Genomic DNA, 16887 nt, shown 5'->3' with positions numbered 1-16887 from the left:
TAAACATCCATTTGCTAAGAGAATCTGAGAAATTGTCTCTTTTCTGTCTGTACACACCCAGTGGATTACACTAACTCTTCATGACCTCATTATTAGACACTTGTTATAATGCTGTTTTGTCCTAACCTGATCAGCGTATTACTGTGGGTTGTCCTCCCCTTTCCATGCACATTTGATGTTCATCCTGACTAAGTATAAGTCCATGTATAGATGAATGTTTGGTTTGGTCATTGAGATACTAGAATAACTATGGTGAGAGATTATCATTTGGGCTGTCTGCCATCATGTGTTCAATTGCTTTGTCATGTGTATTTGATCTGAATTCCCATACCTAGCTTGACATTCTAAAAAATATTACATGATAATTCGTTTGATTCATGCCTCGATGAGTGATCTACAAGATCTAGCAGTTATGTTAATTGGTAGCAATCAAGTCTGCTTGCTAGTTAGATATATGTTCATCTCACCTTTCTTTGTTGCTAATCTGGAGAATGTTCTCATGAATATTGCTGAGTGCATGCCGGATTTCCATGTTTGATTATTGCAACACACGCAATGCACTGGTTCGGGTACTTGTGAGACTGTATAGTATATATTTTCTCTTACCTTTACTGGGCAGCAGTTTATTAGATTATTATGTTTGGTTCTATTTGAGTACAATAAGCCACTAGAGATGATGATAAAATAGTTAACCTGTCTGCTGGATTAGTTGATATTCTGTGTGCTAATTGATTCAAGTAGCCCCATAAAACATGTTATATTTCCGCATCTATTCATTTTTACCTGCTAAGTATACTTGTATCGATTATGTATATGTATGTATACGACAGGTATACTTAGCCTATACATCCTTATGAATGTATATGCATAAGATATACCTAAATATACGCAATATATACACAATCTACTGATCTGTTTTGAGTGTATATTTTACATATTCATTGATCATATACTAATCGTTTCCTTTCGTTTTATGCATGAACACCGCATACGAGTCCGAGGGATTTCGTCTCCTCCCGTATTCGGCGTTGGGCTGAAAGCCCAACGAAATTCCTCCTTCCTGTCCAGCTTCTGTCCGCAGCCCAATAAGAAAACAAAATCTAGGCCAAAGCCCAATAGACAAGACAGTCTACAGCAGCAATACAGAGGAAATGATTGGGCCTAAGCCCAATAAGCATGAATAGTTCAGCTGGGCCTTAATAATGGGCCAAACCCATTTACTCTTTTACTCTCTTCCTTATTTTTTTTGTGTGTATTCTTATTTGCTTTGTATAACTAACATTTATGCTTGTTAATTAAGATAGATTTTAGTAATATTAAGGGTTTTAGTTTAGTTATGGGTAGTTAATTCCTTAAAACTTACATTCAATTCTATTTTCTAAAATTGTTGATAATATCTACAATATTTACTTAGAGTAATTGATTTTTTTTCAAAACGGTATGCTTAACATATCTTCAAGCTAAAAGAATCAACATTCACTCTTACTATCTTAGAAGTTTAAAACATAATAAATCTCACACTAACATTAATTTATTCTAAGGAATAAAAGCCTATTAGTTTTAACGGATACCTTTCACTTCGATTCTTTTTCAACATTTGAAATACATATTTTTGTTTGAAGCAACCTTTGCACAATATATATTAAACTACTAGTCTTTATATGAAACCTTTAAAATTTATTCAACATTAATCAACCTTTGCACAATATATATTAAACTACTAGTCTTTATATGAAACCTTTAAAATTTATTCAACATTAATCTTACAATAACTCTTTTAGTTTGTGAGTCGGCATAGCTCATTTTCTCCAAATACATATAAACATCACATATTCCGTTTCTTTTAGTTTATTTTAACTATACACAAATTATTATGTTTTCTACAAGTATTATTTTAAACAACACTATTACACTTTCATTTAAAACTTTAACAACATTTATAAGTTGTATTTCAAAATAGCATTAAAAATACTCTTTTATACAAATTATTGTTTTTTTTATAAGTTCTATTTTAAATAGCATTCTTGTATGTCTATCTATAACTTTAGCCACATTTACAAAGCTACGTTTTTTTTTTCTCTTATAATATTATATTTTACACTTAGCCTAATTAGATTTTAGTCCGGTCGGTTAACCATTGTTAATGGGTCTTAAAGGGTGCCTAATACCTTCCCTTCAGACTAATTGAACCCTTACCTAGAATCTTAAGTTTCGCAGACTTTACAATAATATCAACTTTAGATAACTACTTTAATAAACTTTAGGTGTCCTAATTCACCATAAATAATTAGGTGGCGACTCCTTAACAACAAACAAAATAGGAATCTCCAATATGTCGTACTTCTACTTTAACTCTCCGGGGTTAAAAAGGGGTGTGACACCCGCGAGTGCTGCATATCCTACATCTCTCGCGGGACGCAAAGCTAGGTGTGATCCCATGATATCAGTGCATGTAATCCATGATGGGAGTCGTATGACCGACCACCGCTAAAGTCCCCAACATGTCCTGCAAACGCTGGAGCTGAACACCTATGAAAGCCAGAAATACATTATCAACAGTGGCTCGATCATCCCACTGGCTGCTGGTAGTGTCGGAGCTCATGACGAATGTCAAGGGGTATATTTTGTGTATGCCCAAACTTTCTTAAAACGCGCTCGAGCATGTGGTCCTCAACAGTGTCTAGGTGTATCAATGGACACCGCGACCTTCACACGGCCTAACCTGTCCTGAAAAAGGCTGGTAACCCATCCAAAATAGCAGCGTAAGGCGTCTATATAAATACCTGTATAAAAATATAGATACAAATTAGTGATTACCAAGTAGAAAAGACGTTTCATTAAATTAATAATGTAAAGTTAAATAATTTTGTTGCATCGTCCGTCATCTGATCTAGCTAGTCCCAGAATGAAATAATATTGCGGTGCATATCCACATCCCAGTCAAAACCTGCCATCCACCTCCTCACGTAGGTCATGTCAATACCGAGGTGATGCCTAGGTATGGGCGGAAAAGGCAGCATCCTCTACCACTCCCATAACTGAAAACGATATTAGAAAATATGATTTTAGTAGTCGTTTCAAGAGGTTTGTTTACATGAAAAGAACGCACACTGAAAATATTACCTGGAGAAGAGCAAAAAAATCACACACATCTCTGATACGACCAATTGACGCTCGGCATAGGCATCGGTAGAGGTACGCCAAAACAGCACTGCCCCAGCCGTAGTCTCCCAAGCGGTCCAGATGCTCCAAGAAGGCCAAATATCGTAAGTTGACATAAGCACTTGATGTGTTCGCGAACAAGATGCCCTCGAATATAATAAGCAGATACAAGCGGGCATGACGATCAATAATGTCCTGCTGAGTATCATCCTCAATAAGAGGCTCTACCAGCAAATAAGTGAAGAGTGCACTAATCTTCACCTGACTTTGTCCCGATATATAGGTCGCAGCACCAGGCACGAAGTGGGTGAGCCTATTCAACTCCATCACCCATATCCTACCAAGAGGAGGCTCGTACCGATTGTATAATGGCTCTCCATCTACCCGCAATCCAAATCGGACCTCCACATCCTGAAGTGTAATCATGGCCTCACCAGTGCGAAGATAGAAGGTATGTGTCTCAGGCCTCAAACGCTTAGCCATGGCCGTAATGAGCCCCCAATCATGTTGTACCAGACCAACGGACACACAACGATATATACCGCCCCGAAACAATATCTCTAAAATGCGGGGGAGGGGGGGGGGGGGGAGAGGAGGGTGCTCTCGCGTAAAAGAGTCTACGCTCTCTGCAGCCTATGGGGACAGAGCCTAGTCGTTATCCCTATAGCACCGGTCCATAATAACTCTGACCTATGAGTGTCTTCCAAAGAAAGTACTGATCTATCATTTGGCCCTGGGTGAACATTCGGATCCATGAAAGAGTCGGGTCTATAGAAACTAAACTATTCATTTTTCTTGAAATTAAAGAGAAATTATATCAATTAATTAATCATTTATAGAGAATATGTGAATTATGTTATATTATATTTTGTGAATAATTATATCTAATTACTATTGTTCTACTAACTACAATTAAAGAAATAATAAACTAATTTATTTAATTATTAACATGGGATAAACAATTTCACAATTAAATAAAGTAACATTTTCATAATTTAACAATTCATAATCAATTAACAAAATAATAATTCATAAATAATTAACAAATATCAATTCATAATCAATAATTAACAACTAATTAATTAATAATGGCATATTTTGCAAATAATAGTAGATTACTATATTAAACAATTCATAAACAATTAAAAATTAAAAACTCATAAACAATTAACAAATTAACAATTAACAAATAATAAATTAACAAAAAAAAAAAAACCCGTAGCAAACTGCCAACAGCGAAGATCAACAGCTCAAAAAAAAAATTGAAATTCAAGACTATTAAACATTAAACATGCTTAGGATATAATGTATTTAACAAAATAATAAAAAAGTTGATAGTAGAATACCTTGATCGAAGTTTGTTGTAGGGTTGTTTTGATCGAGTTGTACGCCGCTTTTTTCTAAAATTCGAGCTTACAATCTTGCTCCTTAACTTGAATATACCGAAAATCTCAACTTTTTCCGATGAAATTTAATAGAAAACGACGTTTTTTGAAGTGGCGTCCACCTTAAAAAGGCCTCTAATAGTGTTTTTGAATTTATTTTTTTTATGGTGGAGGGGACCAGTGCTAGAACCCGTTGGGGTTTATGTCAGGGTCTTTAGCGCAGTATTTTACTGCGCTAAAGAAGAGAGGCAATATCCTTTTGCGCAGTAAAATACTGCGTTAAAGGACTTGACCGTGACGCCACGGCACGGTTAAGTCCTTTAACGTAGTATTTTACTGCATTAAAGGTACTTTTGTGCCTTCTTTTTTTTGGGGTATTTTGATTCAATGTGTCTTTTATTTGGCCATTTTGGTTCCGGATTCGTACAACATGGATGGGGAAAAATTTATATCTTCTCTGATGCGAAAGGTGTTGTGGATATTTTGAAGAAAAATGTGACGGCTACTTGGGACGTGGATCTAGCTTGTAAAGATATTTGAAACATGACTTTTGTCTCGAACGTGTTGTGTTTTTCCATATTCCTAGAAGGTAGGAGTGTCAAATTTGGCCCAAAATTTTATGGGTTGGGCTCAAGATAATTTCGCATTGAGCTGATTTTAGCTCAATCCAACATAACCCATTTTAAAGTGATCTCCAACTTAGCACAATTCTAGCCCGTTTTTAAGATTTACTTAAATTTGGGTTTATTGCTTGAGTTTACTCTATTTTTTTATGTATACACTTTTCTTGTATATGTATCTTATAAGTTTGTAGTGTGCTTAATATGAAGGGAAATAGTTTTCACAAAAAATATTTTGCTCGAAAATATTAACATGAAAAATGTTTTCCTCAAAAATATTTTTGAAAAATCTGTGTAAATATTTTTTGCAAAAAATGTATTTCTAGAAAATATTTTTCACGAAAATGTTTTTTCAGAAAATAGACCCTTCAAAAAAAATTGGGTCAAGTTGGGCGGGTCATGACCTAACCCATTTCAGCTCAAGTAACTTTTGGGTCAATGTTAGCCCAATCCATTTATCACCTCAATCTATTTTAATTTGGTCAATTTTAGCCTAACCCGTCCATTTGACATTACTACTAGAAGGTGTAACATGATTACTCATAATTTAGCTAAGTTTGCAATTTCTTTGTTGCAAGAACTTTCTTGGAACGAAATATTTTCAAGTTGGATCGTAACCGGTGATGTACGTTCCTTTGGACATATTATGTCCTAGTTGAAAAAAGTTGTAACATAGAATAAATGAAGCATCTAGTAAGTGCTCAAACAAACCCACGTGTTTCAACGGCTCACTCCCAAGTCAAATGATGTTGGTTGGTACATTGAATTTAACTCATGACCGACCAGATATTATTGATTCTTTCACATTGTCGCAATTATTTTTAAACTTTATGTATTAATATTTTGTATTATTATGTCGTTATAGATAATTATAAGTAATATTTAAATATATACTTTAAGCAATTAACCTAATATTGTAATGCAAAAAAAAAGATTCTAAATTATCATAAGCAATATAAATTCTTATTTTATTGACTGGAGAATGAGAAATGACAATTACATGACGTACTGATAAGTAACGTCACTGACTCTTTTTTTATTCATGCTCTTGTTGACCCCAATAGAAACAGTGGCCTTGTGGAGTCTATAAAAGGAGTTATATAATAAATTATTCAATTGTGGGAACTAAAGTGGTTCTTGACTATCTACAATATTCTTTTCATTTCTTGAAATAGGGCAGAAAATAAAGTTACAAAGAAACATTTGGAGAAAAGTTTCTAAAAATAGAAGGCTGTTGGAGGTCTAGTTCAGCTCCGGCAGGTCCAAAAATGGAAAGGAAGTATGTGGAGAAGAATAGAAGGAATCATATGAAGAATCTCTGTAATCATCTTAATTCCTTGCTTCCTTCTCATGCCTCTAAGGTTTGTTCCTTTTTTCATGATTTGAAGTCTATTTCTTGTTCATGTTTCGTATTAAATATTAGATTCAGTTAAATCCGCAAGTGTAAGCTATTTTTGCCACTATTTTAAAATTCATAACCGTTACTATAAATCCAATCTCTCTCCTCATTTCGCCACCTAACTCTCTCTTAATTAGTGGCTAATTGCTAGTTGAGAAATCACGAAAATTGATAATACTAAATTTTGAACTTATAATTTTAAAAGTATAATGTATAATGAGTTTCGTACATTACAGACATAATTGAACCTACTATAATTCATGATCCACCTCTGGTTTGGATCACTCTTACGTCATCATCCAACTCTTGTGAGTGAGGATCATCCTCTTCTTTCTTTTTTGATAACTATGGTGTTTGGACGTACTAGCTTGTGGTGTGACTAATTTGATAGGTTACATGTTACTGCTCACCAGCAAAAATACTGAATATAACTCTATCGACCAAATCTTGAATAGATGGTTGGAAAGAAATCACTAGTGTATTGGCATCCTCTCCTTCTAATCACATGCAATAGCATCTTAATACATCATTTGTATTGAATGTTGCAGGAAACAATGGCATTGCCTGATCAAATAGATGCTGCAGAGAAGTACATAAAAAGCTTCGAAATGAAATTAGAGAAAACAAGATGTACCTGGAAGAATTAAAGATGAGCAGTAGTAGAAAAAGGCCCAGATCATTCAATTCAACTAATGAGCCCAACCCAAGTACCAAGTCAATCCCTCAGATCCAAGTCCATGAAATGGGCCCAAACATGGTCGTGGTTTTAATAATTAGCCTTGACAATTTAGCCACTTTTTATAACATCATTCGGTTATTGCATGAGGAAGGTATTGAAGTTGTGTGCGCCAACTTTTCAGTCAATGGGAACTCTATGTTGCAGATTTCTTATGAAACTAAGGTCAGTATACATGCATTTATTAGGGTGTGTTTGGTATAATTGAAAATATTTTGCGCAAAATGTTCTCCGAAAAATAAGTCAGATCACCAGATAATATTTTCCAGAAAAAACATGTTTCACCAAAAGGGAAAATTGAGTCCTTGCATTTTTGGACGAAATTTACTTTTCTTTACAATTCTCAACTAATTTTAACTCATTGTTTCAACCAAAAACTAATATTATTATTAGTCTTTAATACTCAATATTTCATCCAGACACTCTGGTTGGCTAATATTATTATCAATCTTAGTAAATGTTTTTTTTTTGTTTCGAAAAAATATTTTTCCCTCTTCAACCAAACACCAGAAGACATTTTTCCCAAATATATGTCATTTTCAAGAAATAAATATTGGAATTTGACTTTTGTCGTATCACATCCCAAGTGTAAAATTAAGGATTCAGTACTAAAGATAACCTCAAAAAATGGATATGAACAAGCAATTCTTTTGCATAATGAGTAAAAAAGCATGACAATTTGTTGCTTTTTTTGTTTTGTGTGTAGATCAACAGGAGTTCAACAGTGGAATCTAAAACTACAACTCTGAATGATAAGCTTAAGGAGTTGATTTATGGATCATCTCATGGCAATGATATGGAATCCCAACTACATTTGTGGGACTATATATTTGAGTCTGAACTGTTAGGATTTGATGATGTAGAGTTATTACCAATACCAAGTCAAAATCTAAACTTTTATAGTTATACGCAGAATGTTTAAGAAATTCCAAGCTCCTTGTAAAGCTGGAGTAGCTTCTCTTATTCAAGCCGTGGTAGTGGCGGCGCCAGAAATTTCGTAAGGATGTTCAAATTTTGTAAAATAAATAAAAATTTCATTAGATTATTGGGTGCACCGATTTTTTTGAATCAATCAATGTAATATTTTTTAGCTAAATCGTAAAAACACTTATAATAGGTCTAGCTTATCTTATTCAATTATTCAAGATGGAAAAAATTCATCTCCTAAGTTTAGTATCTTGATTTTCTTAGCTCTCTTTCAACTGTTGCTTTGTTTGTTCTGAAAGGCTTTTTTGGGGCTCGGGTGTAGGCCTTGGATCCATGAGGCTTATGCCTAAGTCAGGGGTGTCAATGGTTTTTCAAAAACCGATTAAACCGATCGAATTATACTGCATTGAACCGATTTTTAAGTTCTTTTTAATAAAACCGAATGTTTCAATATAACTTTATAACCGCACCAATAATTAGGGTGGTTTTCTTTTTTTATAAAAAAAAATCAAAAAATTACTGAACCGATTGAATAGATATACATGTACAAAATATATTTTACGTATTAAAATTTATAATACATAGCATTAAATATTTTATCCTTAGACCTTGCCTTGGGATAAATTTAAATGGAGAGGATTATAATGAAAGCTTAAACCTACTCCATTCTCCTTCTCTTCTTTTTATTTAGACTATTCTAAATTTTTGAAGTTTTTATTCCAATTAGTAATGGTAGCATCTACATATAACTTCATATTGCAAATTCTTGAACTAAAAATTTAATAAAATTACCGTTTACCATTATACTAAGTAGGCGTTTGGACATATGGTTTGAAACCATGAGATGAAACAAGCATTTGAATATGCATTTCATCTCATGGTTTGAAACTATGGTTTCAAAAATTTTATATGTAAAACTTATTGGGAAACTCACAAAATATATCAGTATAATAATAAATAATATTTATTATTTAGCGAATTAATACTACTGAAAATATAATATAGCTATAATAGTATTTTAAATAACAGTAATGAAAAATATAAATATTACTACGATAATATATTTAGTAAATATGACTTGAGTCGTGCTAGGCACTGTTCTAAGAAACTATTTCAGCAATGTGAAATGTTTCTCCAAGATCAAATAAGCCCTTCTCTAATTTTAATTAGACGATACAGGAATCAACAAAATTAAATTAATACCAGCAAGTTATATAAGGCTAATAAAAGAAAGAGAAACTAACTTATTTTTTGGGTTAAATATTTTAGAAAGAGGGAGACGTGAGATGCTATATGAAAGGAGGGGGATTTTTTTTATTTTTTTTTATTTTTTTTTATCTTTGCTGGAGCTAATGAGATGCTATTTATAAGGTACAAAAATTAGTTCAAACAATGACAAGTGGCTTGCTACTTGTCAAATTGGTTCCATGCATATTGCCACATATAAATTCCATTTACCATTTCTCCAAGTAATACCATTATATAAATTATAAAATAGAAATCTTTAAAATATCACCACAATCCCTCACTATTTTAAAGAATTTTTAAATAGAAGAGTAAAATTTGTTTGGATTTGTATGTCTGAAATGCAGTAGGTTTGGTGCTTTTTGGGCTATGAATCAAACTTAGACCGATAAAATTTAATTTACAGAATTATTGGTGAAATATAAAATTTCTATAAATCAATAATTCTTGTTTTAAGTCAAAGACTTTATCAATCACATTTCGACTCCGTAATTTTGTCGTTCAACGCGATTTTGCGCTCTAGGCCATGCGCGTGCCTAATTATTCATGAGAGCTCTAGAGACTAGGCCAACGTCTCATAGGAGCGGTCCCACTCCACTCTCATATAAGTGAATTCATCAAGTGTATACTGCTTTAAATACACCAACCATAAGGACTATGAATTCATTAAGAGTTAATAACTCATCCTTACAATTAGTAGCAGTTCAAGCACTCTCTTTAAGTGCGCAGAGCCAATATCGACTTGCTATTACCCATATGAATCTACTTCATGCGATCTCCAATCACCTAAGTTGGGTTACCATCTCTATTGACAATCATATGACCTTAACCCAATCTCTTTTGATGTTTGTAGAATTAATTTTCTTCCCACTGGTTTAGTCAGTGAGTCGGCCAAATTCATTTCTGACTTCACATAATCAATGGAAATTATTCAATCTCTCAGCAGCTGCTTAACGACATCATGTCTAAAATTCATGTGTCTGCTCTTACAATTATAAGATTTATTCTTTGCAATAGCTATTGTCGCTTGACAATCACAATGCATAAACACAGGAGGCAATTCATCCTTCGTTAAAGGGATACTTGCTAAGAAATTTCTCAGCCACTCAGCCTCAGATCCAGCTAACTCCAGAGCTACAAACTCTGACTCCATAATCGATCTAGCAATGATCGTCTGCTTAGCTGATTTCCATGAAATTGCTCCACCACCAAGGGTGAACACATAGCCATTAGTGTATTTTGTCTCATCTGAATCAAAGATCCAGGTTGCATCACAATACCCTTCTAAAGTAGAGGGAAATCCACTATACATGATATCATAATTCATGGTTCCTCTCAAATATTTCATTAGTCTAATTAATGCAGATCAATGCTCATGATTGGGATTATGAGTATATCTAATCTACTCAGTCTACACACATCATAGACTATATCAGGCCTTATAAAAATCATTAAATAATCAGACTCCCAATAATCTGAGCATATTTAGACTGAGCAATTGGTCACCATTATTCTTTTTCAATTGAGAATTAGCATCATAAGGAGTGGCCACAGGTGCCACCTCAAAACAGTCAAACTTCTTAAGAAGTCTCTCCGCATAATGTTCTTGTGACAACAATATATTATCATCACTCCTTGTAACTTTAACTCCCAATATCATATTTACTTCACCTAGATCTTTCATATCAAAATTAGTAGACAAAAATAATTTGGTACTCTCCACAATATTTAAACTTGTACCAAATATGAGCATGTCATCAACATATAAGCATATTATCACATAATCATCGTCTATCACTTTAGTCTAAACACATTTATCTACTTCAACAGAAGAAAAATCATCTCTCAATAAGACTTGATCAAATTTCTCATGCCACTGTTTAGGAGCTTGCTTAAGGCCACGAAGTGATTTCATTAATTTACAAACTTTATTTTCTATTTCAGGAATAATATATCCCTCAGGTTGAACTATATAAATCTCTTCTTCTAAATCACCATTTAAAAAAACTATTTTTACATCTATTTGATGGATAAAAAGCTTGTGAATTGATGCTAAGGCAGTTAAAATTCGAATAGAAAAAATTCTAGTCACTGGTTCAAATGTATCAAAATAATCACTATTTTGCTTTTGAGAAAATCCTTTTGCAACTAAGTGAGTTCTATATTCTATAGAGCCATCAAGATTAAGCTTCTTTTTGAAAATCCATTTACAACCAATAGGTTTTGCACCAGGAGGTAAATCAGTCAAAATCCATGTATTATTTTTCATAATAGAATCAATTTCAAATTTTATTGCCTCTTTCCAAAATTTAGCTTCAGAAGAAGATATAGCTTCAAAATAATTTGATGGTTCATTATTGATAAGAAAAGTTTGAAAATCATTTCCATATGAAAAATATTCCTTCCTGAGCCGTTTGCTCTTTCTCAGCTCCTCATTAGAGGTACTCTCATTATTTCTTTCAACAGGTCCATGAGAAATTTTATCAGACAGTCGAGAAATATGTTCAAAAATTCAGCATTCTTCGTCTCAATTATAGTATTACAGTCAAGCACATCACTTTTTAATACAAGAAATCTGTATGCAGCACTATGTTCAGCATATCCAATAAGCATACAGTCAGCAGTTTTAGAACCTATTTTTCTCTTTTTAGGTTCAGGTAAGAGAACTTTAGCAAGGCACCCCCACACTTTTAAATATTTCAAATTAGGTCTATAACCTTTCCACAATTCATAAGGAGTTTTGCCAGTTCTTTTATGAGGAATTCTATTTTGTAAGTGACATGCAGATAAAATAGGTTCACCCCACAAATTATCAGGTGCATTAGAACTAACTAACATAGAGTTCATCATTTCCTTCAATGTTCTATTTTTTCTTTCAGCTACTCCATTAGACTCTGAGTGAATAAGGCGGAGTTATTTCATGAATAATACCTTCTTTTTCACAAAAAGCATTTAAGGACAAATATTTTCCACCTCTATCAGATCTAATTCTCTTGATTTTTTTACTAAGTTGATTTTCAACTTCAAACTTATAAGAAATAGAAGCATTAAAAGCATCATCTTTATTTCTAAGCAAGTACAACTTAGTGAATCGAGAAAAATCATCAATAAAAGTCACATAATATCTTTTACCACCTCTAGTCATAGTCTGCTTTAAATCACCTAAATCAGTGTGAATCAAAGATAATAATTCAGTTTCTCTATTTACTGAAAAACATGACTTTTTAGTAATTTTAGCTTCAGCACATATTTCACATTTATCAAAATTATTTGAATCTAAACCAGATATTAAACCAAGCGATTGCATTTTCTTTATACATGCGGTATTAACATGTCTCAGTCTAGCTTGCCACAAAGAAATAGATTCAACCATATAAGCAGAAGTAAATACATTTTCACAAATATCAGTAGAAACATTAAGCACAAATAGACCACCGTTACAAGATTCTTTGCCCACCAAAATATTATTTTTGGTCAACACAACCTCATTTTTTCAAAAGATACCTTCATCCCAACTTTTCCTAATAATCCCACAGAAATCAAATTAGTTCAGATATTAGGAACATGCAACACATCACTCAATGCTAGAATTTTACCAGATGTGAATTTGAGAAGAACTTTTCTTTTCCCAAGAACTTGAGTTGTCCTTGAGTCACCAAGATAAACAATTTCTTCTCCTTTCTCAACTTGAGTGTATGACACAAAATTATTTTTATTTACACAAATGTGCCTAGTAGCACCAGAGTCTATCACATGGGCCTCAATATTTATTTCTGAAATGACTAGAATAATTATATCATCCGCTTCAGTCAAATTTATTTTTGACTTAACGGGATTGTCGTTTCTCGTAAATATTCTCTTGCATGAGATGTATTTTCCATGAAGGTTTTATTATTGGTTTTGGGCTTGTAACCATGTCCATTTACATACCTGAATTTTGGCATCATCATTTGGCTAAATTGTGGACATATTAATGCATCTGCAACACCATGAACATGTGGCAAGATGACAGGAACAGGAGCAGCTATAACAATACTAACATCGGTATTATCACTAATTTCACAAGAGATATTATTTGCCCTAATTTCTTAGATTGTTGGGAAATTCACAAAATAAATCAGTATAATAATAAATAATATTTATTATTTAGCCAATTAATACTACTGAAAATATAATATAGCTATAATAGTATTTTAAATAACAGTAATGAAAAATATAAATATTACTACGATAATATATTTAGTAAATATAACTTGAGTCGTGCTAGGCACTGTTCTAAGAAACTATTTCAGCAATGTGAAATATTTTCCCAGAATTAAACAAGTCCTTCTCTAATTTTAATTAGAGGACGTAGGAATCAGCAAAATTAAATTAATACCAGCAAGTTATATAAGGATAATAAAAGAAAGAGCAACTAACTTATTTTTTGGGAAATATTTTAGAGAGAGGGGGACGTGAGATGCTATATGAAAGGAGGGGGATTCTTCTTCTTTTTTTTTTTTTTTTTGTGTGTGTATCTTTGCTGGAGCTAATGAGAGGCCATTTATAGGTACAAAAATTAGTTCAAACAATGACAAGTGACTTGCTACTTGTCAAATTGGTTCCATGCATATTGCCACATATAAATTCCATTTACCGCTTCTCCCAGTAATACCATTATATGAATTATAAAATATTTAAAATATCACTACAAAACTTAACCAATAAATTTATATTTTATATAAAAAAATACTCATAAGTTAGTAAATATTTTTAACAATTACTTCCACGAAGCACTAACCAACCTCATTAACTTCCATCAACATTTATTTATGTCTATCATGTGGAAAGATTATATTAATGAGTAGTTATATTACTATTCATATTAATTTTTTGTTTTTATTGAACTAAAATTTAATCAATTGATGTTGTATTTTTTAGAAAGGTCTTCTAGTAACGTATTAATTTTGCTATGAACTATGACTTGCTCATTTAGTAAAATTGTATAAGAATTGAAAATATTTTGATAGTTTTCAGAGCTTGTGATGTTTTTATATTTATAAGAGAAAATACAATTTAAGATATTCAAGTTATATGTCCAAACGGTTCGAAAAACTAAGGAAATTAATTTACGTAGTTTTAGTTTTCAATAATATTTTTAATAAAAGTATTCCTTAAACATCAATTAGTATACCTTTATACAATCATCGGCTTGATGCCCTGATAGTATTTATTTTATAGTGTAGTGTGTTCCTTATAAGTTATACTAATATGTTGTCGTATTTGTGAGATCCATCAATCATGTTAGTGCACAGTTTCAATTTGTACCGTAGCGATACCAAAGAAAAACCGATTGAGGCGATTATAAAAAATTTAATTTTGGTTATATTTAAAATATAACTGAAAAATTGATATGATAATACTTTTTTACAAAACACCGGTCAAACCAAACCTTTGACATCCCCTACCTCAAGCGTCCGATCATGTTCTTTAAGCCTACTTAAAGTTCATCGTCCAAGGCTTGCTTAACAATACCTTATTGTTGAATTTTTTGTCTGTGTGGCGTGAATAGAATGGTGGAAATGAAAATATTTGAAAAGATTAATTCTTCAAAGTAACTTTGTTCGCATTGGAAGAGAAACACATATTTGTTGGGTTTAATACAAAACCACTTGCACTCTAGTTTAAAGAGTTGAAACGATGATGTGCCCTCGCTCCGTCATCATCGTGCCATTTGATCACTTACAATTTAGGCAACAATTTAACTTTACAATTTATTTTTTACGCTTAACAAAATAATTTATAAACACACTAAAATCTTTGACAAATTTTAGATCACAAGATTCAAAAATATTCTTTTATTTCTTAAACTTGGTGCCCTTTAAGTAGTATAAATTAGCCTATGAACTCATAATCTGCCCAACGTGCTCAAGTTTGAAGGGGTAAAACTCACTTATTTTAACACATCATTAACCCATGAAAGAACTAATTATAAAAAATTATTAAGTACTACATTTGATGACTTTAGTCTGATGAAATATTAAGAAATGTAGAGGCAAATGAATGCACAAGAACACTTGATAGTCCTTGTGCCAGAATATCCACCTCATTTTATTCTTGGCAACGTACAGCGCTGTATACACTATTGATAAAGCGTACCAGAGACTCTAATTTATTGCCTTTTATATACTCATCACACAAAATTAATATATGAAGAAATAGAGTTAAAATCAAAATTTAAAATTAATGAGCACCAAATCTTAGAACAAAGATATTAAATGTTAATAGCTTGATTAAATTTTTTAATATAAATATAAGATTTAATTATGTGCACATCATTAGAGAAACAAATCAATCAAAAAGGAACAATCTATGTGGACATAGGCTCAGAAATTAATGATTGAGAATCAATAAGCTTATGACTAAGCTTTCATAGTTTGATGGTATAATTTTAAATCATCATTGCCTCAACTATCAAAAATTAATACCTACCAAAATAAAATAATGAGTGTTTCGTAAAATCTTATTAAATACTTAAACAAATTATAAAAGAAAATAAATTAAAATCTAGTAAAAACAAACACTTGTTTAGCCCAGTAAATCCTAAAAAAGAATCAACCCACTCTATAAAAATAAAATAAAAACTCCAATTACTGAAACCATAAAACCTAGAAAATTTTGAGATTGTGGGTAAATTTAAAAATAGATAAATTGGTGAGATAAAAATTAAAATAATTGTCAAGTATCAGAAATAAAAATATCTTTCTCATACACAGCATTTGGCGTACTGTGTCAGAAGGTGTCCTAAGATTATATTGATTTCATCATATACTTGACAATGCCCAGTAAAAAAAAATTAATAAAATCAAATTTAACAAAATAAATAAAATAAACCATAAAAAAATGAGAAAGAAAATAGAGAATGAATCAGAAAGAACGTAGCGAAATAAGGATATGTTTTTGGATCACTTGAAAAATAATTGATCATCACTATTCCTTATATTCATCACTTTCATTCTCTATATCGATTTAAAAGAAAATATATACACACACAAATAGCATCTAGATCGATATAAAAAGAAAAAGAAAATACGCACACACAAAAATAGCAAAAACATATCCAGTGATATCTGAGGAGGGTAGAGCAAAGTAATACGATACAAAAGAGTCGTACCCTCTATATAAAGGACGATTTGGAATACATAGGCAGCAGCAATATATAGAAGATAAAAATCAGCATGTGGTGTACTCCCTATACCAGAATTGACAAATTTATAGGAGGTGGTGAATGGAATATGGAGCCCTAATTAGATTAAAGCCCATTTCATTTGATGGGTTCCATTACAATTTTGTGCCTCTACTAAGCCCAATTACTACCAGCAAGTCCAAGCCCAGTATTAAAAGAGCTTTTTCCTTTGAAGTTTTTGCTCGGAT

General features: G+C 32.2%; 3 non-coding genes and 1 pseudogene across 3 annotated transcripts; 1 reads left to right on the top strand and 3 right to left on the bottom strand.

Moving 5' to 3' along the window:
* The first annotated feature begins 6167 nt into the window (after positions 1 to 6167).
* On the top strand, positions 6168 to 8634 carry LOC132627345 (transcription factor bHLH162-like; annotated as a pseudogene).
* Positions 8635 to 15835: 7201 nt separating this feature from the next.
* LOC132619466 (small nucleolar RNA snoR116) lies at positions 15836 to 15921 on the bottom strand. Its single transcript, XR_009574724.1, has one exon. It is a non-coding gene; the product is annotated as a small nucleolar RNA snoR116 (small nucleolar RNA).
* Positions 15922 to 16191: 270 nt separating this feature from the next.
* Positions 16192 to 16289, bottom strand: LOC132619396 (small nucleolar RNA snoR31/Z110/Z27). Its single transcript, XR_009574710.1, has one exon. It is a non-coding gene; the product is annotated as a small nucleolar RNA snoR31/Z110/Z27 (small nucleolar RNA).
* An 84-nt stretch (positions 16290 to 16373) lies between these two features.
* Positions 16374 to 16471, bottom strand: LOC132619401 (small nucleolar RNA R32/R81/Z41). The gene has a single exon (XR_009574711.1). It is a non-coding gene; the product is annotated as a small nucleolar RNA R32/R81/Z41 (small nucleolar RNA).
* Positions 16472 to 16887: the final 416 nt, after the last annotated feature.

This window comes from Lycium barbarum, chromosome 1 (assembly GCF_019175385.1).
Source record: "Lycium barbarum isolate Lr01 chromosome 1, ASM1917538v2, whole genome shotgun sequence".
Classification (NCBI taxonomy): Eukaryota; Viridiplantae; Streptophyta; class Magnoliopsida; order Solanales; family Solanaceae; genus Lycium; species Lycium barbarum.
The sequence above is the reverse complement of the archived record's forward strand: the minus strand, read 5'-3'. Positions and strand labels throughout refer to the sequence as shown.